The sequence below is a fragment of the Zeugodacus cucurbitae genome, chromosome 5 (assembly GCF_028554725.1).
Source record: "Zeugodacus cucurbitae isolate PBARC_wt_2022May chromosome 5, idZeuCucr1.2, whole genome shotgun sequence".
In the NCBI taxonomy this organism is placed as follows: Eukaryota; Metazoa; Arthropoda; class Insecta; order Diptera; family Tephritidae; genus Zeugodacus; species Zeugodacus cucurbitae.
In genome coordinates this window covers 13,245,115-13,271,934 of record NC_071670.1, presented here as the reverse complement: position 1 = coordinate 13,271,934, position 26,820 = coordinate 13,245,115, and the positions used below count along the sequence as shown (strand labels likewise).

At 33.6% G+C, this 26,820-nt stretch overlaps 1 protein-coding gene and 1 pseudogene across 1 annotated transcript in view; one reads left to right on the top strand and one right to left on the bottom strand.

Annotated features, from left to right (window-relative positions):
• LOC128922376 (serine protease persephone-like) overlaps positions 1-26,820 on the top strand; it is a 106,880-nt gene that overhangs the window by 29,027 nt on the left and 51,033 nt on the right. The window lies entirely within an intron of this gene.
• Positions 1-26,820, bottom strand: part of LOC128919772 (uncharacterized) — a 93,168-nt pseudogene that overhangs the window by 59,768 nt on the left and 6,580 nt on the right.

Sequence of the window (26,820 nt, the reverse complement as noted above, 5' to 3'; positions counted from 1 at the left end):
CAAATTTTACGTAGCAGTTACCTAACAGTATTTAATACCATAAGCATACTTACCATTTGCTCATATTCGTGTGTGAATGTGTAGGTGCTTTCGAATTCCTACTGCGCTTAAGTGTTATCTTATATGTTTGAGTGAACTGTGAGTATTTTATTAATGTTGAATTTTCCACGAGCAACTTGACAAAAACAAATATTTCCACTGCTAAGTTGCAGTTACGGTTGCAGGCAACAACTGTGTTGTGCCCTACATTCACGCCCATATCTAGATGCTGCTGTATTATACTTCGCTTTGGTTGCTGCTTCGGTTGGTAGCTTAGAAAATACTCGTTTTCTGCTATCATGAGCTTAAGCACATTAAACAATGCCACGCAAGCAAGCTTTGTGAGCAGCGAGTGCAAGTGAGTCTGCAGTCGAACGTGTTGGGGACCCAACTGCCAGTTGACTTCCTGTGGGTTCGCTTACCAGTTGGGAAAAGTAAACTCTTTCGGTTTTTATGTGGTTTATTATCACATATTTTTTATTCCAAAAACCTTTTTTCATAAAATCCAACAATGCGTGGAAAGCTGAATAATTTCAAGGTCGATACCACAACTTGCTTCTACTGTATCTCTCAGTAGCGAGATCGAGCCGTCTTTATAATGTAAAAAAATGTTATATTTAAAATGTAAAAAACCTTCTTCCCTTACTTCAACTGGCTGTAGATGACTGCACAGAGAACCAAAAATTCATATAATACTTAGAAAATGCCCATTTTCGTTGGTTTTTATAAGTGAGAACACGCTATCAACAAGTCTCCATTAGGGAGCTCCACATAAATAATTTGAGAATAACAGCGCAGGTTTTACTTTTTTCCACAACCTTTGCGACTTAAAAACAATCAACGGCAGCAGTTTTGTTAATTTTTTATTTCAAAATCAAGCCAAAATTCCATCACAGAATTCATTAGAGAACCTTTATTTCGTTTTACCTCGATACATTTCGAAGAAGCACTTCATTGCTACGACTGTTCGGGTTGAGGAACTACCGTCGCACATTTAGAAAAACTTGGAACAAGTAATCTTTGCTGTTAGTTTATTTTGTTATGTTAATACGATTTTTCTCAGTCTTCGTCTGGAATTTGCATTTCGAGAAGAGCGGAAGGAGTTGAGAGATGGAGATAGATAATTTGCGAATCCGATACCAGAGGTTGTGCAGAGCTGATGCATTTGGAGCTCTGTTTAAATTACGATAATGATTCAAGATGACTCAACGTCCATAGACGTTCGAAGAAATTCGAAGAAGGGTATATTCAGAACTCTTTAGTCAGAAAAAGAAAGCAATAAAGCTTCAAGAGTTCTATGAGACAGTTTGAGTGTTGTACTTCCTATACAAATACAACAATTTATTTTTCAAAGATTTTAGCACCGATACTTCAAGATTGAATCTCTCGAAGAAACCAGTCTTCTTCTACTTACTTTACCGGCTCGAACAATGAAGTTTTGTATTTTAACGAAACTAACTAGTTCTTGAGTGCCAGATAGTGTACGATAGCAAACAACAAATTCGACAACAACAATTATTGATATGACTGAGTCTAAAGTGAGTATTCTTATAAAGCACGAAATGCCGTAAGTTGACAAAGGCTATTATATAACTTACTAAGTGTCCAAAACACATGAGTGCGTTGGTTTTTGAGAACTTTTGCTACAACAACAACAACAATAAATTATTTTGCGTTAACCACATTCTGAAAATCGTATCAAGCATTTGTAAATGTTGACAATATTTACCGCACTCATCTTTATACTATCACTCTTCTCTTCTTTATTACCATACTTCTCACATATTTTTGCCGTAATGATTATGTTCTCTCACTCGCTACAAGTTTATCTGGATATGGGATACATTAATACTTACTCCCCAGCAACAATTTGCATTTTAATGCACATACACCTGCCTTGATGAGTGCCCATACGCCCTGGTGCGTCATAACCGGCATACATACATACATACAAACACAATGTGAAACAAATATAGATGTGTAAACAATGTATGAAGGAAAAGTGAATGTCAAATGGCTGTAAGGACGATGAGTATAAGTTACGAATAGTAGTATGTGTTGTTGTTGTGGTGCAAGGTTCTATTTATTATTATTGTGCGGTGTTGTTTTTTGTATTGTTGTTTTTGTAGTAGGTAGCAGTGAGTAATAAATGACACTTAACCGGAGTGAGTGGAAAAGCGCAATTACAAATACTATGAAGCATACTTTAAGGCGCATAAAGCACATGAATATGCGATTCACGTGGAAGTGGCTGCAGCATACAAAAACTAAATACACTTATGTGTGTATATTAGTGACCGGTATGTCTATTTGCACACCTTTAACCATAAGGATATTACTACTAATAACACAAAGGCGCTTGAAGCTTTAAAAGCACTTTGGACAGCACTTCAGGTTACTCTTAGTATCAAAGTATCAAAGTTGTATTTTTAGTTTAGAAAATGTGCGAGAGTCTTATTCTAACGCACTCAAACTCTCACACCCTTACTCCTTCACTTATATTACAGGTATGCTTGTCGGAATGATTTGTATAATCCTTGAGGGTGCTATGGATAGTCTTGCAGATACGAGTTGAACCAAAGATTTTTTTTTTTAATTTGGGTTTTTTAAGACCAATTAACTGTTGATTTTTTCCCGAAAAGCTAGAAAAAAATTTCCTGAGGCCGCCATTATTTTTGAAAAAAAAACTTCCATCAGGCCCAGGATTATCTATTTATAAAACTAATATTTTTTATCCGATTGATTTTAGATGAATCTCCAAGGACTTATGATTGTCACCAAAGACCTTTTTTTAAAACTGGGTCAACACAGACAGCTATAACTTTGGAAATTATAATTTTTTTTTTACAAATTTGCGTGACTTTAAGTCCAAACATTTTATAATAATGCCATATTATCACTTTTGCAAAATAACATGATTTAATAGCAAAAAAAATTCTCATTTTTTCGTGTAACTGACCACCCCTAACTCCTTAAGTAAAGGTTGGAGTCTTTTAAAGACGTATATTACTACTATAGCTTTGAGGATGTAAAATATACTCAAATAGTATAGTATTTGCTAGAATAAAAATACCTGAATTCTAGTTTTCAATGAAAATTGGGTGCGAACTCTGAATTAATTTCTTTCACTCTACCGCTTTTTATTGGACTGCGGTACTTAAAAATAATATACAACAAAAAGCAAGCTTTTGTCTTCGCCTCTCGCAGACTCGCTCACAGTAATTCATGAATTTTAAAATTCATCTGAAAATTTTCATTTCCATATGTGGTACTTTTAGTTTTCTTTTACACGGAATTCAGCGAGGACATTCAAGGGCGATCAGAGCTGGGAATTGTATTAATACACGTTGCGGACGGAGCATCACGTAGAATTGTTGGCAATGTCAATAAGCGCAGCAATGCATGAAAAGCAACTTTATTTACAGCTGTGTGTATTAGGGTGGTACTTAAGTGCAGAAAGGAAATTGCATGAGACAATTTAATCATTTTAGGGCAATATAAGAGTTTATATGGGTCTTGGACTATAGTAGTGTATTTTAAACAAACAAAATTATTTTTTTCTCATATATAGGGTGCTGTTAAAATACGAAATAGAAATCGTGCGAGGCAGATTAAGCATATTGGGGCAATATAAGACATATAGCAGTGTCGATTCTTTCATATTTGAAATTAAGAAATTATTTTTATTTAGAAAATAAGCTGTGCGAAGCAGGTTAAACATCTTAAAGCAGGAGAACAGCTTATATAGGTTGTCATCTGTTTTATTAGTGGCAATTTTTTTATAATTTAAGCAAGTCACGTGTTTCTTATATTTTTTAGGGTCATCTAAGGGCCGCCTTAACTATCCCCAAGTGGTAAAAAATGTTTTTCTTTTTATCTTGAACATGAATAATACGTGATGTTAGTAATATCAAATATATTTAATTTTAAGTCTTGAGTACCACCCTAATGCATGTAAATATGCGTATTGTAAGTATACGTTTGCACATCTGTTTACTTTGCGTGTTTCTGGAGTATTGTTTCATATTTTTTACGCTTATGGCAACATCCATACTACCTCTGGCTCATAAAAACCGCAATGCTCGCAAAAAATTTCATATGTATTGTATATATTGCATAGAAATTGCATTGTATGTATTGGATATGCCCGATTTCGCATGAATTCTTGTACGTATGCAGCGTTTTTTCTCAAACACATGTCCTTAAGCTTGCTGGCTTACTAATATCAATGAATGAAAATGCGAATGAGACCATGGATTTTGAGCTTTCCTCTTTGATTTATGTTTTAATTCATTATTTTTTTATGTTTTCGTGTCCAACATATTTGGTTTTCTTTCTCAGGCAAACATTTACATATGTACCGCTATATTTTTGTACACAACCTCAAAAAACTATTTACTCAGCAAACCCAATTTGAAATTTTTAAAATGGTGATTTCGTGGAAATGCCTCAATTTTGTTTGAATAATTTTTTATTTTCTCCAAGGAAATCGGCACATAGGCATTAAAAATATATATGTTACGGACATCTTCGACTGGTGCACATTACTTTTTGCGGGAGTAAGTTTTCTCTTACTTGATACATAAAAGACCACCCTAATGGTTAGATAGTTATATGAAATTTCCAAAATTAAAAAGAAACTCCACTCATATATTATGCAATAAGATCTCAAAACACACGTCGATATCCCCGAATTAAATTTCATACAACCCTAATATTTTTTCTATATTTCGAAACGGAACTCAAAAGCTGAACATTTTCTAAGCCATATTGTTGTTGTAGTGGCTGGTTTCATAGTTATCAATAGGTTATCTTGTGCATACATATAAATATGTTTGTTTATTAATAGTTGAGTGCATGCGTGTTGCATATAGATGCATGCATGCCTCATATAAATGTATGTGTGTTGCATATATGCGTGCCACATATAATTGTATGTTTGTTGCATATTAATGTATATATATTTATGTGTTTATTTATATATACATATTTATGTTTCATAGCACCTCGGATTTGCCAAGGTTTAAAGGGAATGCATGTTCAATGATATTTGAACATATTGCCGAGGGAAAGAAATTATTATTTAAGATTAGTGGACTGTATCTGTTCTTACATATTTCTATTCTTATTCTTTATATGTAGTATAATAAAAAACTAAATATATATATAATATATTATTATACCTGAAAAAATAATAAAAAAGTATAAAAAAGCTATATGAAAACTAGAGCTGATAGAACGGATTTTTTAATTTTGTCGGGCTGTGTTATAATCGAGTTGAAAATGCAAGCAACCCTGCACAAAGAACGTATTCTTAATTACATTTTTGTTTCTTAATACTCGACGGTTGATATCGCTGCTGGGAATAAATAATAAAATAGCAATCATCTGAAGAAACTTACCACCTTCTTATGAAAAACAAAACAAAAATTTATATTAGCTGATCGATTATCGATCAATTAAATTGGCTGTGCGAAAAGGCTATTAGTGATATTTAATGAAGTTAAGTTTAGACCAGTCAATTTAAATTGTATGCATGTGATTGGCGTTGCAACCGTTAAGCCGGTTATAGCCGAATCGATGATAGTGCGCCACTTCTCTCTCTCCTTCGTAGTTCGGCGCCAGTTGGAGATCCCATGTGTAACCAGGTCGCTCTCTACCTAGTCCCTCCAAATTAAGTTTAGTTTAGTAAAATTGAACGTTCGTTCTAAATTAAGTCTCAATTAACTTACTATGGCATTAATTTAATTTTGGATTTGTGAAAAAAATTTTCTAGGCAGTTTACTCATAAAAATTATATAAATTAGTTTCAATTTAATTATTATGTTGCTTATGTATGCTTTATTAAGTTTGTTCGAACTACTTGAAGACGTCTTGACACAGAGCGTTCCATGGCAGTATTAACTATCGCACTTAAAGAATTTCTTATGGTACCTAAAGATCTTTTAGCGTCGGTTATACTTCCAGATGTTTGTAATTAGGAAGAATGAATCAGAATTTCATTCAGTTTTAATAAATTTGGTCTAGATTTCTTCCGATTTTATGTGCTCAGCAGGTTCTAAGAGAGTACTAATTTGTTTTTAAATAGATCATGTGCAATCTAAAACATCTTTATGGACGTTTGTAATAGTTAATTGCGGTTTCAATATTGATTTGAACTTTTCTCGAATTTTTTGCTTACATTAACCTGAGTTTACTTCCATTTTTTCATACAGAAGTCTATCCTTTCCTTTCTATATCCTCTAACTCATTTTCATTCACCACAATATATTTAACTTTAATAGAGCAACTTCTTCATGGTTTACGGCTTGAAGAATTAAAATTTCCTCAAATAATTTAAAATTTATATTCTTTAAACTCTCCCAAATTGCATGCACAACACTATGTGTAACACCCTCGTAAAAGCTAATCCTTCAAAGAATAATTTATGAACCCGGTGTTTGGTCAACACATCACGCCGCAGGACAAAGGTACACACCCACACACTGACGCATACACAGCGAAAATAAATACAAATTTGATTATGCCCACATGCACAACAAACGCTGCGAATACCCTATGGTGACGTAGCTTAGCCAGCAAAATGTTATTTTTAATCAAGTTTTCTAATTTACGGCAACGTACGAGAATTTGTGTTTGTTTTTCAGCATTTTGATGAGCTGAGCTCGCTGCGTTAAACGATGGCAGACTGATTATTCAATTTTATTTTCTTTTACAAACACACGTTTCCTACACTCAACAATGTAAATTTCATTTATCAGCTGCGTGTATGTGTGTGGAAGATTAGAAGTGCATAATAAACGGGATCGGTTGCTTAGTGGGCTAATAATTCCATAGCTTTGAGGCACGTCTTTATCTTTACTTAGCTGTGGGAGTTTGCGGTTGACGGGCTGCCTTTGTTTTGATAAACAGTAAGTTACAGAAGAGAGAGTTGCCAACTTGTTTTATGAAACCAATCTTGTCTTCAATATTTTAATCACGGAATTCGCATATTATCATGCCTACAAAGTATATTTTACTAAATAGGGTTGCCAAATATTTTAACAAAGAAATTGAATTGAATAAATCTGTAGAAATATTTCAATAAAAATTTTATGAATTCTTTTTCATTCCTTTCCTTCCAATAAAGTTGGCGAAGCCTCTGGCTAACAGTGGTTTACTGTGTGTTTCATGAATACATTTTTTGTGTCTGCCTTCTTTACAATACAGTGGTAGGACAACTATGAGTACAATTATCCCAGCTGAACATTCGGCGCCTGACAGGGATTACATTTTTTTTCTCATACTTTATTTTCTTTCTTCTCTTTACAAAGGTGTATTTTTGTACTCTTGTGTATATGTATACACCGTCGTATAAACACAGTCAGATGTATGCCACCTGAGAGGTTACTATTGTTGTATTTTGTATATATATCCAAATATGTGTGTATTCACCAGTGGCATGCAGATAATAGATGCGCTAAGGCGCATACGCTAGCGACATTTTTTTTTTGGCAATATTCCAGCTTGTATGACAAACACGGATTAGTTTTTTATGCAATCTGGATGTCCAATTTCAACCTTTGAAACAACATTATTGCTTTTACTTTACTTCCACTACTTTTGTAGTGCTAAAGAAATTGCTGATGAATGCAACTTCAAGTGCAATGAATTTGAGAAATGACAAACTTGACAAATTAAAATCAAAAAGTGGAAATCAAATTATATTTGTGGATGCTGATTCTAAATCTGTTATGAAAAGGCAAATTCAGTTGCAGAAAAATGATGGAATAATAAGGAGAATTATTGGATATAGCATTTGTAGTTAGTTAGTTTGTGTATATGTCTTTTAAAGGTTTTCATATTTTACATTATTCTCACATATCATGCTGTTCATCTGCTTAAAGAAAAGAGGTCACTCATACGCCCGGTACACCTTTATATATTACAGGTATGAAAAATAACATTGCTCATACGCCTAGTACGCCTTCACAATAAGCATGTTTTTTAAATAAAATAAAATAAAATAAAATAAAATAAAATAAAATAAAATAAAATAAAATAAAGTATAAATAAAATAAAATAAAATTAAATTAAATAAAATTAAATTAAATTAAATTAAATTAAATTAAATTAAATTAAATTAAATTAAATGCAATAAATAAGAATTAATGCAATAATAGAATGCAATAATTTATTAATTACCTTTGTGTATGAGATTCTATTAGATTTCTATTAATTTATTACAAATACATATATTTCATGACATAATTAAAAAAATATAAGTTTAATTAAACCTTCTGAAAAAGTTAGGATAACCTAATATTTGTGCTTTTATTGAATTGAGTAAATAAAAAGCTTTTCTAAAGACTTTATCGTCGACAAAATAAATAATTTTTTTGTAATGTACACCGAACCACTTTATTTTATTTTTAGAAAAAATTATAAATTTCAAAATTAGCTTCACAATATTTGATTTTTTGACATCTGTCAGAAACAAATAGATTCGTAAAAACCAATTGCGATATTGAAAACAGGAAAATATTAAATAGAATAAAATAATTTATAAAATTTTATCCATTACTGCAAACCAGCGTGAAACTGCTATTTATGATCCCAACTAAACTATTTTCAGTAAAAACTACAGAACAAAGATTTATTTCCGTTCAGTAGAGCATAGTAAAATAAAATTTTGATTTTTTACACTTCCCAATTTGTGGCTTGATGCTTTATGAACAGACATTAAATGCTTCCCTCATATCTGCTGAAGACAGCTAAATAAAAACGATAAACGAGCTGCAAATTTTATAATCCTCCTCCTTCCACATAACTACCCACTGTCGTACTAAATCCCATTACACCCCTGCGACAAAGCGCCACTATTTATTAACAAGCTACTAAAGGCACCGCTGCTGGCGATAATGTCTCTTTTTCCATGTTTAATGAACGGCGCAGTGGGAAACATGCTTAATATCCCTGTAAACTTTGGCAGTCGAAGCAAAAAATGCAGATATATTAAAAATAAAAATACCGACAACAACAATGTGCTCTCTTATTTGTCTGTGTATTTGTTTGTGTTTATAACTAAAGTAACAACAAAGACAACGACAGTATAAACGCGCACTAACTAACGCAGTTAAATCACTGCACGCAGCGGAAATCAAGCAAAACATTAAATGTCACAGCAGCAGTTCACTCGTGAAGCAACTATTCATACATACACACATACATACATACACATAGATATAAATAAATACACGCTCATTGCCACACGTTGACTTCCTCGCTCAATCACTATTTATGCTCATTACTATGCAGTGCTTGACACTCATATTAGAAGCGCACAGTAATCATACGCCCTGTTGAGCCAAGTAAGCATTCGGTGATCGGTCGGTGGTCTGCGCGCAATTCCAACACAGATGCACATAGTTGTTTTTGTTAAGTGCTTCAAAGTGTTAGCGTTAGTGGTGGATAGCGAACAATTTATATGGCAAGTTGGAATGTGAATACGCCTTATATAACGATACTTTATAATGAAAATTAATAATATAAAAATAAATGCAATTTTCAAATAAAGTGAAACATTAAAAAATAACTTTTAAAAATTATAAAAGAAGGTAAAGATATTGAAAATATTAATTAGAATATAAATTATTTATATAAAAGCAGAAAATAATAAACTTCACCAAACACAAAATATGCTTAAATTAGAAAATTAAAAACTGGGAAAATTCTGTGAATTATAAAAATATATAATGATAAGGAAACAAGTATTATATAAAATTAGATATTTTACATGATAAAAAGTAAAAGCGATTATTTCAAATAAATAAACAAAATGTATGGAATCATATAAACTGTTTTACTAATAGGCCATTATCGAAAGGAGCTCAGACAAATTATAAAAAAAAATATTTATCAAAAATATAAATATAAAATATAAAAGAAATTATTATTATTATTAATAATTAAAGAATAAAAATTATTTAAATAAATATTTTTTTTAATCTAAAATAATTGTTTGTTTCAAAAAATAACCAATGTTATAATTATGTTTCCGAAAAAAAAGCAAATATAGTATATCAGAATTTATAATTTAAATAAAATAGAAATAAATAGTTCAATTACTAATACTATTAAAATGATAAAAAACATAAACTAAATAAGTAAAACTTCAAAAAAAAAATGAATTATAGGCAATAAAAAATAAAAGTAATAATTTCTACATTAAAAGCATTTCCATCCGCAAACCATATGTTGACATCGACGCACACATACTATTCAATAAGGCGATAACCATTTACTGCTTCTTCTCCAATTGATCAATGCAATTTATCAGTTTTTCTTCATCAAGTGCAGTCAATTTAACAATGCAACGCCATAAACCATGCAATAACCGAAACACATTTGTATGTGATTGGCGTTGCAACCGTTTAGCCGGTTATAGCCGAATCGACGATAGTGCGCCACCTGTCTCTCTCCTTCGCAGTTCGGCGCCAGTTGGAGATCCCAAGTGTAACCAGGTCGCTCTCCACCTGGTCCCTCCAACGGAGTGGAGGCCTTCCCCTTCCTCGGCTTCCTCCGGCGGGTACTGCATCGAACACTTTCAGGGCTGGAGTGTTTTCGTCCATTCGGACAACATGACCTAGCCAGCGTAGCCGCTGTCTTTTTATTCGCTGAACTATGTCAATGTCGTCGTATAACTCGTACAGCTCATGGTTCCATCGTCTGCGGTATTCGCCGTTGCCAATGTTCTGAGGACCATAAATCTTGCGCAAAATTTTCCTCTCGAAAACTCCTAGTGTCGTCTCATCTGATGTTGACATCGTCCAAGCTTCTGCACCGTAAAGCAGGACGGGAATGATAAGCGACTTGTAGAGCTTGATTTTGGTTCGTCGAGAGAGGACTTTACTGTTCAATTGCCTACTCAGTCCAAAGTAGCACCTGTTGGCAAGAGTTATTCTGCGCTGGATTTCGAGGCTGACATTGTTCGTGTTGTTGATGCTGGTTCCCAGGTATACGAAATTATCTACGACCTCGAAGTTATGACTGTCAACAGTGACGTGGGAGCCAAGACGCGAATGCGCCGACTGTTTGTTTGATGACAGGAGATATTTCGTCTTGTCCTCATTCACCTCCAGACCCATTCGCTTCGCCTCCTTATCCATGCGGGAAAAAGCAGAACAAACGGCGCGGTTGTTGCTTCCGATGATATCAATATCATCGGCGTACGCCAGGAGCTGTACACTCTTGTAGAAGATTGTACCTTCTCGGTTTAGCTCTGCAGCTCTTATAATTTTTTCCAGCATCAGGTTAAAGAAGTCGCACGATAGTGAGTCACCTTGTCTGAAACCTCGTTTGGTATCGAACGGCTCGGAGAGGTCCTTCCCAATCATGACGGAGCTTTTGGTGTTGCTCAACGTCAATTTACACAGCCGTATTAGTTTTGCGGGGATACCAAATTCAGACATCGCGGCGTAAAGGCAGCTCCTTTTCGTGCTGTCGAAAGCAGCTTTAAAATCGACAAAAAGGTGGTGTGTGTCGATCCTCTTTTCTCGGGTCTTTTCCAAGATTTGGCGCATGGTGAATATCTGGTCAGTTGTCGATTTTCCAGGTCTAAAGCCACACTGATAAGGTCCAATCAGTTTGTTGACGGTGGGCTTTAGTCTTTCACACAATACGCTCGATAGAACCTTGTATGCGATATTTAGGAGGCTGATCCCACGGTAATTGGCGCAGATTGTGGGATCTCCCTTTTTATGGATTGGGCAGAGCACACTGAGATTCCAATCGTCAGGCATGCTTTCTTCCGACCATATTCTGCAAAGAAGCTGATGCATGCACCTTATCAGTTCTTCGCCGCCGTATTTGAATAGTTCTGCCGGTAATCTATCGGCCCCCGCTGCTTTGTTGTTCTTCAAGCGGGTAATTGCTATTCGAATTTCTTCATGGTCGGGTAATGGAACATCTGTTCCATCGTCATCGATTGGGGGATCGGGTTCGCCATCTCCTGGTGTTGTACTCTCACTGCCATTCAGCAGGTCGGAGAAGTGTTCCTTCCATAATCCCAGTATGCCCTGGACATCGGTTACCAGATTACCACCTTGGTCTCTACATGAGGATGCTCCGGTCTTGAAACCTTCGTTAAGTCGCTTCATTTTTTCATAAAATTTTCGAGCATTCCCTCTGTCTGCCAGCTTCTCAAGCTCTTCGTACTCACGCATTTCGGCCTCTTTCTTTTTTTGTCTGCAAATGCGTCTCGCTTCCCTCTTCAGCTCTCGGTATCTATCCCATCCCGCACGTGTTGTGGTCGTTTGCAATGTTGCGAGGTAGGCAGTCTGTTTTCTCTCCGCTGCGAGACGGCACTCCTCATCGTACCAGCTTGTTTTTTGTCGTTGCCGAAAACCAATTGTTTCGGCTGCAGCGGTACGCAGTGAGTTTGAGATGCCGTTCCACAGTTCCCTTATACCGAGATGCTGATGAGTGCTCTCAGAGAGCAGGAGTGCAAGTCGAGTAGAGTATTTCGTGGCTGTCTGTTGCGATTGCAGCTTTTCGACGTCGAACCTTCCTTGTGTTTGTTGACGGGCATTCTTTGCTGCACAGAGGCGGGTGCGTATCTTCGCTGCGACCAGATAATGGTCCGAGTCTATATTTGGTCCTCGGAGCGTACGCACGTCTAAAACACAGGAGACATGTCTTCCGTCTATCACAACGTGATCGATTTGGTTCCGCGTGTTTCGATCAGGAGACAGCCAAGTAGCTTGATGTATTTTCTTATGCTGGAATCTGGTACTACAGACGACCATATTTCGGGCCCCAGCGAAGTCGATCAGCCTCAGGCCGTTTGGCGATGTTTCGTCATGGAGGCTGAATTTTCCGACTGTTGTGCCAAAGACACCTTCTTTACCCAACACATTTATTGTCCACAAAATGGAGCACAACAAAAACCGCAGAAGCTTATTATTGGAGAAGTGAATGAAGTGAAAGAGAATCAGCGCAGTGGTGCTAGTTATAAGAATATATTTTGTGCTATAAATTGCAACAATGTAAGCTGTTGTTATTGTTGTACAGTATCAAGTATGGCTCGCGGCAAAAGCACTTAAATAAGATGATGCTCAAAGTGGAACAAGCACTTGTCGTAGTAACAGCTGTGAGAAATTAAGTGTTCAAGGCGAAACTACAAAGGTGAAAAGTGGCAAATAATGAGAAAAATTATGTTAATATTGCATAACACTTCAATAAAGAGAGATAGGAAATAGTAAGAAGACATTATCACCGCGATGGAGCTTTCTGTGATTGATCTCACATGTGTAGACTTTGAAATGTATTTTGGACGTAATAGTTTGGTCAGATATTTCAATCACCTCCAAAACAATTAATAAGTTTAAAAATAAAATAAAATAAAATTTGAAAAAAACACGTATATAGTCCCGAAAAGTCTCACAACTCATGTTTAAAGCGAAGTTGAAAATTAACTAAGTGTAAGAAAAAATTTTAAGTCTCATTAAATCGGAAAAAATATCAAAATTTCGTAATAATAAAATTCCGACGTAGTGCCGAAAGAATTACGTATAAGATTTGTTAAATAATATTTAAAAACGACTAAATTGTTTTCAAACTAATTTCATTAAATATAAACAGAACAAATAATAAATTCAAAACGCCGGTATTGTACCGAAATGAATTACAAATTAAACATGAAACATGAAAATGGCTAAAAATCGTTAAAATATTTACAAGAAAACGTTCTAAAAATGTGGGAATTATAAAATTTCAAAATCATGAAACAGTCCCTAAATAACACCGTGACAAATTTATTAAGTTGTGGAAAGGTTAATATTTCCAAACCCGTTGTAGTCTCGAAATAAAACCGTAATATGACCAGAGGTTGATGAAAAGCATTAACGGATAATTATCAAATAAATCACCTAAAATGTGGGTAAAATTACAAAATCCAAAACAATACAGAAAATCCCGAAATTATGAACTATCCACTCTTTTTGCACGTCACAACTTTCGTCCTTAGTTATATATGTATATTATTCAAGAAGTCCACTCATGTCGTCCTCAACATTTCCATCCTCTAATTAACTGTGAAAAAAGTTTTCATATCCAAACACCCAAAGGATAATTAATGCATAATTTGCACGCCATTAGACCATAACTTTCTGAGTGTCAAGGGAAGAAGAAGGAAAAAAACAAATTAACTAAGAAATTTGTGTCGAAGTGATAATTTAATTAACATTTGTAGCAATATATACGTATTTACTTAAATGGATATACATAGGTAGGGAAAAGGCGAAATATATTAAATAAAAGTGAGAGTCAAAGCTTAAGTGAACAGTGAGAAAGAAAGTTAACGAAAAAACTATAATTGTTTTACGAAATTGCGTTTTCTTAAGATTTTCTTTATCACTCCTCCTCTTTCCTCAATCTGCATTTTATACTTTTGTAACCTTCGTTCACACAAAACCAAAAGCAATAAAGACGCCATCCTTTCTTCCAACGCTTATCACCATGGACAACAACCGTCATCATCAATTCACCGCAATCCTTTTGCGCATTTTCCTTCCGCTTTCCATCCTGCCAATGACGTTAACAAGCTAATTAAATAAAATAAAATATTTTTCTCACACAATTCACTTATTAACAAGCCTGTGTATTTGTTAGCCAGTAGAGGGACTCGACTCAGCTCAGAGCCGCTCAATTCAATTGAATTCCTTTCCACACAATAGTTGTCTCTCCTTGTGTCTGACACGTTTAACCCGTTTTCATCCATTCCTTTAGCCACACGGCGCGAGTCCATCTTATCACTTCATTGTCTGCACCATTTATCTTCGGCATGCTTTTGACTTTCCTTTTGTTCTAACACAATCCTTTGGAGAGCATTCATTGGCACTAAGAAATTACCACACCCGTGACTAATGAGTACATCAGATATAGGTATATAGTATAGTATGTGCCCGCCTTGCTCACGAAAATAAAAAACTTTTCAAGTGTTTTCCTTTTCTCCCACAATTTACAAGTTACTGGATTTTGCACTCAGTGCTTTGTGTGTACATTTTCACATCACTGCCTGCTTATAAGCCCTTTTGTTTGTACTCATAATTTTTCTTGGTCCGGTTATATGTTCGCTAGAGCTTTCACTAGTTTTGGTCCTTCATTTGCAGGCTTAGCGGTAAAGTCTACGCACCGCTTTCGTCTTCCACTCTAATATTCCTAGATTCATCTCCCTGCAATTTTAGCTGTCAAAACCCTTCATTGGCAGACCCTTCACCATCTCTTTCTGTAACGGCTCGTCTCGATTTCCTTGAATTTCACTACCCTTTACGCTACTGGAATTTATAATCGCATTTCCTTGCATTTATTATACCCTCGTCTATTTACCGTGCATTAAGCAAATTTGTCAATAATTTTAACATCCTCTTTCGGTATTCAGCCGGCAACATGCTTAGTGAGTTGTTAAGTGCTTTGCTAGACTTTATAGGTTCTTTTAGGTTTAAATTTTACTGCTCAGCAATGTAGTACCACTTTTTGTTGTCAACAGCCAGCTTTTGCTGTCATTTCAAACTGAGTTTGAGTTTATAATTCCTTTGACTTTCTTTTACCAATAAGCCTTCATGAGCACGCCGCAGCATCCATTTTCTCATTGCTTAAATTTTACTTATCAATTGCACATATCATCAGACCTTTGTTCTTGAATCTTCCTCAATTTACCGTAACTAATTTATATGCTAAGCTCATGCCGACCTTCTTGTAATCATATATTCTTTTTTTACTTTTGCCAAATATCCCTTCGTGGTGACTTTTGTTTCCATTTTAAAGTATATGTTCCTAGCATTAAAGTGAAACTCATTCACATAATCACAGTTAAAGTTTTTTCTAAAACAACTTATTTTTGCTTAGATACTCAGTGACCTACGACAAGCTTTAAGGTTCTGTTAGTGTAATCTGCCGAATTTTTATACAGTAATCCCCGCTGTCGCAAAATATGCTCACTTAAGCGGGAAAGGTACTTAAACGGGGGCACTTAAGCGGGAATCACTGAACTAACCATAATAAAACCGAAAAAATGTCATACCCAGAGAGTGGGAAAGAGCTTGCAGGCAGATCAGCAAAGTCATCTTTAGAAACAAATGAAATCTAGGAGGAGTAGTAGAAAATTAAAATTCTCAGAAAGAACTTCCTCAAGGCAAGAATTTGTCATCCGATAAATAAATCATCAAAATCCTCACTGTGCTTACTTTCAGGGAACACCTATTAGATAAAAAGATACAGCAGTGACCACGATGTGCAATTCCGCTTTATAAAACTCTAATGTATAGAAGTCAGTTGGAGACTTACAATAATAACCCATAAACAATTCGATAGCCTAACATACTCTAAACAGACGGTTCTACGTAAGCGGAACAGATCTTGATACTTCTCCGGAAAGACTGTCAATACGGCACTACTTTCTCATAAGAAAGGAGGGACACCTTATATCGCAACATAGTTATCACATTCATGCCATCAAAACCTTAGCACAACCGGAAACAACATAAAGACATCTATTAACTTTACTATAGAGGCACGCTCGAGACTTATTTTTTCTTTGAGGTCGATAGACTGGCGGCATAATTTTGTTGGGTCTTCTCAACTCCTGTTCATTATAGCCTTGGTAGGTGCTTTGTCACTAAGAAAAACGATCGTTTTTGTAACCTCTAATGGTAGCTTCCTCTTTCTACTATGTCAAACAAGTTCAACAGATAAACTTTTGACTTAACTCAACTCGACTTTTCACTTAGCTACCAAGCCTTACCTTACTAATTTAAAACTAGTTGAATCAGGGTTAATTACTTTAAAAGATTAATTCCTTTTGTACCGTAACCTTACCATCTGGTGTACTATTCAAATTTAATTTTTCTGATTTTTGTATTTCTCATTTTTCGCTGTTACAACCCTGAGTAGACTTCAATCAGCACGTTATTTACATTCGTTCCATTATATTCACGCTTTCTGTTGTTACAGCATTTGTAGTCATTAAAAAGTTGTTAGTTTTCATTTCTTGTCGATTTCGTATTTCATCACTCATCTGTACGTACATTGATTATGCCAGTATACTGAGAGCTCTAAAGTGCTCGGACAGGAAAGGAAATGATTCCGTATGAGAAACTCAACTAATTCGAAGGGTTGAGTAGGGAAATGAACGAAACTTCTGAAAATATAAGCTCAACTACACTTTCAGTGTTAATTAAAAGCTCATCGAATCCTACAATTTCTTGGAAACATTCGTTCAAAGAATAATCTCAGTAGAATTCTGAAATTTATCGGAAAGAAAGAGGATTTATGAAAAGTGTTTTCTGTTCGACTATACTAAGAGATGGCCTCAAGGAAATTTATCCGCTTCACGTCATAAGTTTGCTTTCTAAGACGTGATCCCAAGAAACCAGTGAAATGTTTACCTTCGAATAGTTGACATCTTATTCATCTCTCGAAGAAATGAAACTATCTTAATATATTTCTTTCGAGTATACTTGCAGAGGATCTGTGCATATTAGATATAGGTGTTACTTCGTCTAGAGCGAAGAGGTCTTACAAAAGCAATTCAACAATTCAAAACATGATGGTTACGGCTAACGTTCAACAGTAAAATTTATTTAAAAAGTTCCGAGAGCATTTTATAAATAATCTCACTTGATTCAGATGTAACTCGATATTGATAATGAGGTAATAAAGATTCGATAAAATATTACAAATACTTGTATGTATAATTTCACCTCAAGAGCTCATTTATTTTGAACGCAAGGAGGATGCTCTTTCGAGGTAGTGGCGCCAAAAGAAGGTAATTAGTCTTTTCCATAAATAAAATATCTACGGTAATAAAGTCCACTGGTGTCCACTAAGGTGCCAAACTGACAGTACCAATGGTTGGAGTTCAATTGGCCTCTCTATATGATCAACAGACTTATTACTGCATTTCACATAAGTTAGTAAATTAGCTCGAAGATAGCCCACGATATCGAAAATGCTAGAAGGGTGATATAATAGGCGTGTTTTATTTGACCACCACAAGCTAATAGCTAAATCATGGACCAATAAAACGCATTTAGCTTATTTCATATCTTCGCTTAAAAATGAATTGTGTTGGCAATGCGGGCCCGAACTCTCAGCTGAAATGTAATTTATTTGAAAAAAAAAAAAGTTGAATTTATAATTCAAATTTCCTTTTGTTTACCGCTTTTGTATAATATTCTGAGCTTTTAAGGAATCTACAATCATTATTAGATCCGGGATGGTCTAAATAAATATGGATAAAGTTCGATAGAATTTAAAATTTTGGTTTGTTTACATTTTTATCTGTCAAAATGGGGTTTCTCGCTATTGCCAACTACATTTTTTTGGAAAAACCCCAACTATTGTGAATGAAAAAAAACGATGAACTGGCAATGCCTCTAGTTCAATATACAAGCTATGATAGCTTATGACAAGCCAACATAATTATGTTGGCTAAGTCTTCCATACAAAATAAGCTAATAGCTTAATTTGCTGGTCAAATAAAACACGCCTAATATTAATCTGGAAGGAAAATGGTACTTCGAAGAAACTCGAGTGGATTTACAAAAGAAAGTTTGTTGAAGTTCTTGTTCAATCGTCCACTGTAAAAAGTATATTTTTGCAATATCTCAGCTGAGGATTGATAGATTGCTTTCACAAAAAATAATGTGAACTGTTAAAAGAAATTTAGAAATGTTATTTCGAGTTTGTTGCTTCAATTGAAATAGATAAGGATGAATAGGTAGTGATAGATGGATCTCTAAAAACATCTTCTCCTCTCGGTTTGCTAGGAACTGAGTTCGATTTAATACAACAGTTCTTCGACATATCGAGATTCAGTAGCTGTTCCCTTAAAAATTGTTTTTCTATTATTGTTGTAACTCTAATATGATCTTGTGATGTGGACTTCTGACTGTGACGTGTCAAGTAGATTTATTATTTCGAGAAATCATATCGTATTCTACTTCTGTCTCATTCTTGGGTGTATAATCACTGGATATATTTCCTACAGGGCTTTTCGCATTTCGAAAGCTTCGATACACGGAAGCCAGCAAACTTTGGCTGATTATGATTAATCACGCAGCTGATTTGTGGAGTAAAAGTTCTTCTCGCACATACAGAAAGAGCAAAGTTACAGTTTAAAGCGAAATAAAACGTAAAGCTTTAGTGCGCTGCGCTGTAAGTGCAGCTATGCGGATTATATGCTTTGTATTCTCATGTAACTGTGTGTGTCTATTGTAGTTGAGATCCATTTTAAGTGGGTGAAGAAATTTATAAAATTCTGTAATACTGCTTCATAAGTCTCTTTTTAGACGAGCAAATCCATTTTGCTTTCATAAATATTATTGAATTTTAAATGAAGCTTTTGTATCGAAAATCATTTTTTATTAAAAATAACTTTCTGTCTTTGACTCGCCTATAAGTTTGAGCATTAAAGAGCATATTTAATGGGTTCAGGGAAAAAGTGAACATAATGTATGCAATTGGGTATTGGAAAGCGTTAATAAAAGGAGTATGGGTTTAGGGCAATTAAAATAACTGTGATACATTTATTATTTATAATTTATTATCAAAAAATAATAAAGTGATGTAAACTTGAGTGGGAAATTAAAGCAAAAGAGCGAATTTTAAAATTATTACTAAGGCTGGGTACATATTGGAGCAGCAAACAAGACAATACGTAATCTGAAGTGAAAGCTTAAACAAAATTGCATATTTTAGAATAAGAATGGGCACATAGCGGATTAACAAATAAGACAAAGAACAATATCGAGAGAAAAGAAAAATTAAATTGTTAAATTAGCACTAAGGCTAGAGACAAAGTAAAATAACAATAAATCTATATACTATATATATGTAAGTTCAGTAGCATATATAAGTTCAGAGCAGAATAATTCAATTGAACGAATTGTTACTTTCTGAATATTGATTATGCTTTTCTGTTCTTCATACGCTCATCTTTGCTTTTCGCATCAATCCACTGTGTACAATACCTTCGAGATGTTCATTTGGAACGGTTAGTAAACACTTTTACAAGATTTCAATGAAATGTCTAGAGAAACGTGCATAAGGGTATGTCTAAAATAATTCTAGACCTAATTAAATATACGAAATGACTAGAAATTTTAAACTTAGTTTTCCAACGAAGAATTTATTAAATATAATTATCGATGTACTGATTTCTATAAAATATAATATATAAGTGTCAGTGCGGTTATATATTTTATGCTCAGTGCTCAGTTAAGCTTTCCCGATTTCCATATTTTACTACAATTAACCATATAAGTTATGAATATCTTAATAATATAGGACTAGAATGATGATACAAATAGCTTTTTCAGACTTATGTATGAAGTCAGTACGAAGGGCGCCATATATCATATTATATGGTAGTTAGTAGTTAGGCCAGTATTTAGAATTGTAAATTGCAGGTGATAACCTTTTCATCGCAAAAATATATATAATTGAAAGGTCCACGAGTAATTTCTAGGACGCTCAAATGGAATATTTTAGAGTCTTAATTAAGTCACCCTAGAAAACCTTCTATCGAGTATTATCTGAAAATAAATTTAGACACATTTTGGAGCATGGTTGCCACATATCGTTAAAATACTGCAAATGTGCTTTCAAAGTAAGAGGCTTAATAAAGTTTTTGATTAAAGCATTTAGGACAATTAATTCATAAATAAATAGAAACAGAGTTGTCATTCATTGAAAAATTTTAAAATGTGTAAAATGATTAGAAACGTATAGCTTCAATGTCATCGAAATAGTATTGGTGACTGCCAATAGATTTAAACAAATTTTGCCAGATGCCAAAGACGTAAGACAACTTTTTCTTACTATCCTCATGTATATTCCAATGTATTGTATATACGAGTATATGTATGTAATTCCTCAGAAATTGATTACTGACTCTCCATTAACTAAATTTAGCCAACCATTTGTTGAGTTTATGTTAATTTTCCAGCATTTTTGGCTTTATGACATTAGCAGCTATTAATTTCCACTCATGAAAATATTGCTAATGCCGAGGGGATTAGGCGACTTAAGCACAAACTACAAATGTAAGCCGATAGTGTGGGTAGTTTGTATAAATTTAGAATTGAATTTATAAATGATATATGTATGTAGATATACAAATGTATAATCATTTGAACATGAATAAACATGTATGTAAAGATTGTTTATGCATAAGTATATCACAAATAAACGCATAAACGGAACTGAAATTACTAATTATTGGATATTGACGCTAATTTAGGATGCCTAATTATGTGTGTGAGCGTATATTTCAGAGTGTATATCATTTTATATCAAGGGTATAATATTGCTGGTACAGTTACCTACTAGAAATTTTATAATTTAAACCCAAATTGGTATAAAAAATTACTCATCAATAAATAAATAAATTTTCATTAAAACCAATTTGAATTTCATAAAACTTTAAATGCGAAATTGTTCAAATATTTGCTGAAATATGCTAAAAATATAATTTCCTGTGTTTGCTGTTTAAATCACGTCATATTTACCATAATACATACTATATTCTATAATTTATAATTTCTTTTTATATTTTTTTTTGTCGCATTCTACTCTCTACTTCACCACAATAATTGCGTAATTGCCTTTTTATTGCTCAACTATATTATTTTATTTCACTGAAATGCCAAGCAGTAAATTATTGCGTACTAATTAAACAATTTCATTAATTAAATGACAACAGCACTCAGCAATGAAGCAATTATATAAAAACTGAAATTTAATATGAATGCTATGCATTTCTGGCTATTAATTATAATTATATTTAGTATTTATATACTAAATAGTATTTAATTTTTTTTTCAAGATTTTAGTGAATAGTCGAGGTATTAAATTTTAATTAAGCAATTAAATCTTAGTTAATGCTAAATTTAATAAGAAGTAAAAACATTTCGGTATTTCGTATGCAAACTAAAACACATTATTTGCTAATATCGCTTTATGTATGTGACATTGGTAAATGCGCCTGAATGTAGGCAACGTTTCACTGTCATTGTTTAATTGCGGTTGAGATTGAAAACCAAATATATGTAGACTCCTATGTACACAGTGTGATTTAGGACATTTCAGAAAAAGTAGTAGCAGAATAGGCTTGTTAATTTGATAGAAATTAAATTGTATTTCAGAAAAATATTAATTTACTGACAATTAAATACTATTTGTGAGCAATAGTTTCTCTTTGATCAGATTTTACATACTTTCGGGTTTGCTATAACTGTGTCGATTAAACAATAGAGTAACGATTTTAATATCGATTTAGGTATGTGACTTCGCTAAAATTTAGCCTAAATGTAGGCAATGTTTTACTATTATATAAGTGAGTATAGTATAATAAAGCTTAATAAAAACCCAATTAAAATGTTAGCTTCCGAAAAGGCCATAAGCAACATAATTTCTTAAAGTTCAAACAAGGCGAAGTTTTATACTCCTATAAATAACTACATGTTTCTGAGCAATAGCAGTCTAACCTTGTACAATGTTTGTGTTTTTTTTACATAATGAGTAGAACCGAAAGCTGGTCATACAAAATGTTGGCCATATGTTAAACAGAGGATATATCTAACATGTAATATAGACTTTCTTTCCACATTTGGTTTATTTTAGGTATGCGAGTTTGCAAAATGAACCCTAAATGTAGGCAACGTTTTAATGTTTAAAAGTTTTTGTGCTGTCATTTGAAATTATTTGGAACTAAACAATTAAAATATAATATTTTGATTCAAAAAATAGGAAAAATATGATTTATGAAATCCATAAGTGTAATATTATATTTTTTGTTCGCCACCATACGGTATAGAGTGACTCTTTTGAAATTCTGCCTCGATAGTGAAATTTTAAATTTTGTATTATGTTCTGGTATGAAATTTAACTTCTATTGCCAATTCAATAGTTCGAGTTATGGAGAACTTCAAGTTAAGGAAGTTTGGGTTATGGAAGTTCCACTGTATATTTGAAATTAACGCTTTTAATGTTCTGCTATTGTACCAAAAATGTATGTTACTATATTACACAGTAAGTTTGGCGCAAGCACCATGCTACACAAACAAACTGAAATTTTAATATCAAATATAATTACTATGGGCCCCACAACAACCATTTCCATTTAGAATATAATTTTTATCAATTTTATTTATTTCCTTTATCAATTTACGCTCGACTGTGTGTCCTTGCCCTTGTATTTATTTTCAGTGCCGCTACTTAATGTCAACCAAGGTTAATCCACTTAGACGACGAACTATAGTCGCATGCCTGTAAACAATTTTCTTTTAAATTTTGCGAGTCAACGCGGATAAAAAAGGCACAACGCGAAATTGAGGTGAAGTTAAATGAAAAAAGGTTCTCTCAGCTATAAATCTTCTACATACAATATATGTACATCTTCTTAATGTAATATATCTATGTAGACTTAGATAATATATACATAAAATAAAGCCACTCACGCAGATAAGTTTATTAAAACGTATCACTTGGCTTAGACAAAGCAGTCATTTGTCTTTTCTTGACGGTTACACATATGTACTCGTAATATATATAAATATGTATACGATTTCCCCCAACTTGTATAAACAACAACGTGCAGTCAGGCGGCAGGCCAACATACACACTTTCAATTTTGTATGTATAGACAGAGCTTGAGCACTTTGTAAATATATATTTTTCATATTTATATACACACAACATGGTTTAAATATTTATCAAATACAGTTATGTTTATATGTGTGTCTCGTGCTATACATAGTCATTTTTTATTGCGTTCTCTCTCATTTGCCACACTTTCACACTCACCTGTCATGCGGCGCTTTATCCTTTTCTCCTTCATGTTGCGTATCCGCCAGCGCGACTGTCGTTTCGCTGACATTTTTCTTATCCTTCGGTTTGATGTTGTTACCATCGCCGCCGGCAGTTGTGCTCTGGCCTTGTGCGTTGTTGTTGTGACTGCTGGCAATTTCTGTGCTGTCGCCACTGCTGACGGCGTGTTTATCCTTGTTCTCGGTCATGCTGTCGATCGCTAGACGCTTAAGCTGTTTGCTGTTGTTGTTGTTTTGGTATAAAATTTCTTGTTGTGTATTTTTTATGCACCTATTTTTATTTAATTACGTTTAAGCCACACTCACGCACTTGCACAAATTAGCTTCATTTAATTAGTTGGCGCTGTTGCGCTTATATAATCACTTTAATAATTCGCAATCACTCTTTGAACTGGTATTTCAGGTGTATGCTGTGGCCTATAGCCAATATAGATAACACTCAATCACTTTTTGTAGTTTTTATGCCTTCGCTGCTGTTGGTAATTTATCATATGTATACCGCTGGTTGGGTGGGGCGTATGAGCAACGCATTTCAATGCATTTGAAAGGTTTTCAGAAATTTCAGCTCACATTATTCTTTATTAATTATATAGTGATTAATTATTTTTCTCAAAGACGATGTATCACTTGTTGGTCGAATTTCAAAAGTCTGCCTTTGAATGCCTGTAAAAAAAATAAAATAATAAAATGCTAAATTTTTTTGTAGAATTTTTCGACATTTATTTATTTCTTTTTATCTTTTCTATAACTCCAAACTATGCTTCTAATTAATTAGTTCGAAAAAATTAAGTTCAATATCTTTTCGTCGAATTATTAAATAATTATTTATTAAAATATTTTAATTTATCAAATAAAAATATCAAATAAATTAATTGTTTAAAGTACACTTTTCTGCTTTTAATCCTTCCCACAATCAGAGTGATTGCTACCCACTCACTACCTACTCTCATTTACTAATTTATTTCGCGCTATATAAAAGGTCACACCTTTCGCAATTCATTACTCGTTATTTTGCTTTTAACCGGTACACTTCGGGCATTTACACTGTCTGTGCGCCACCCAAAGTTCACGTCTACAAAAGTCTATAAAAGTATTTGCTTTCAATTCATTTGCTCCGACTTCAACGGAATACATTTCATTACATGCTTTAGACAACAATTTTTAAATGAAGGACAAGATGGTGTGGTGTGCTTAAAGGTAAAATATTTCAAGAGAAGTCATTGCTTCTGCTCACGTCGAATATCATAAAAGCCGTCCGAATAGTTTTTGTGTGGTTTGTTATCAATATTGATTTACCACCACATTCGACCTAGATAACGGAGAGTTAAATACCATGTAACTAAAAATTACAGATAAAAGACAATACTTTTAGAAAAACCTTTTTTAATCCAATCCAGTATTAAACATAATATATAAAATCTTGAGATCGATTGATAAATTATATTTGATTTCCCTAGAGATGTTCACAAATTACAATCTTCGTCTGGGAAGAATTATACAACAAGGTACCATTAGCTTCCTAAAATTAACGCCGCGGTAATCGATTCTTGAGAATTTTTTATACCTAAATAACGATCCATAAACTATGATTTTAAAGTTTATCTATCGCACGGTTTCCGACCATATTTTTCATAATTGACTTTTCTCCTGCAACGTAGAATTGAATTCAGTTTGTGCCTTCAAATAGAGACTTTGAAGGTTCAAAAGGTACCCAGAAAGCTAATATATATTTTCAACGTTGTAATATTGAATAATATTGTCCACATAAGTTGTAATAATACGTTTTCATTTAATATCCACTCATGCTTGGAATTCTAAAGAAGTTTATATGAAAAAGGTTTTCCAAATTTACAAATTTGTTTATTATATGAACTTTTTCGATAACAGTAATTAAATTAATTTGTTAGTTCCATTCTCATGCATGCTTGGAATTCTCAACAGGTTTATAGCTAAAAAATATTATATACCGCTATAGTTTATCTTTATATGGAATACAAAATATAGTTTCTCACTAAAAATGAAATGGCATACCAAATAGAAAATTTGATGCCAAAGGGTTTATAGAGTGACATACTATTTTTATATTCATGAAGTCAGCATAAAATGTAAAAATATTTACTTTTATTATACCTTTTATTATTTAAATTATCTTAAAAACTGAACTGAATTCTTAAAAATGTAGTATACTCTATGCGCTTTGGAAAACAAAATATATAAATGAATATATTTAATTATTTTACTATTTGTCGTGTCTGAAGCTAATAATATCAAATAAAAATATAACATTGACCCACCCTAATGTATCATATTTTGTACTCTATTAAAATGATATATATAATTGAGGGTCTTCCGTTCATCAGGTGTATGTGGGTTAAGTCACTTTCGACACTTTGATGAACTTAAATCTCTACGACCCATCTCTTTCTATTTAAAGAGTAGACAAGTTTTGAAATTTGTTTTTATATATTTTTCTACTTTGTTCTTCTTGTTTTTATATGCTTTTAATACTTTTTTCCCCGTAGCTTTGCAAATTAGTTTGCAACTTTTCCATGCATTTTCATTTCACTAATTGCATTTATTTTTTAATATATCTGGCTAAATGAGTCTCAATCGGCTAACAAGACAACACATTACACGTAAACACCATACCAACACCAACACCTGAGAAGCTCTAATCACCCTGGACACACACCATTTCCACATGCAAATACACATCACTAACACGCTACATTCAGCACACTCACCACATCACCACTTACCATCCACAACACTCAAGAGCGCGCTACACATCAATACTACACATCGATACACCAATACACACACATACATCAAACCGATAACAGCACACACGAGGACACCACACCGGCCACACAATCTCATACAAAAGGGATCGCAACAGGAGATCTCGCCCCTT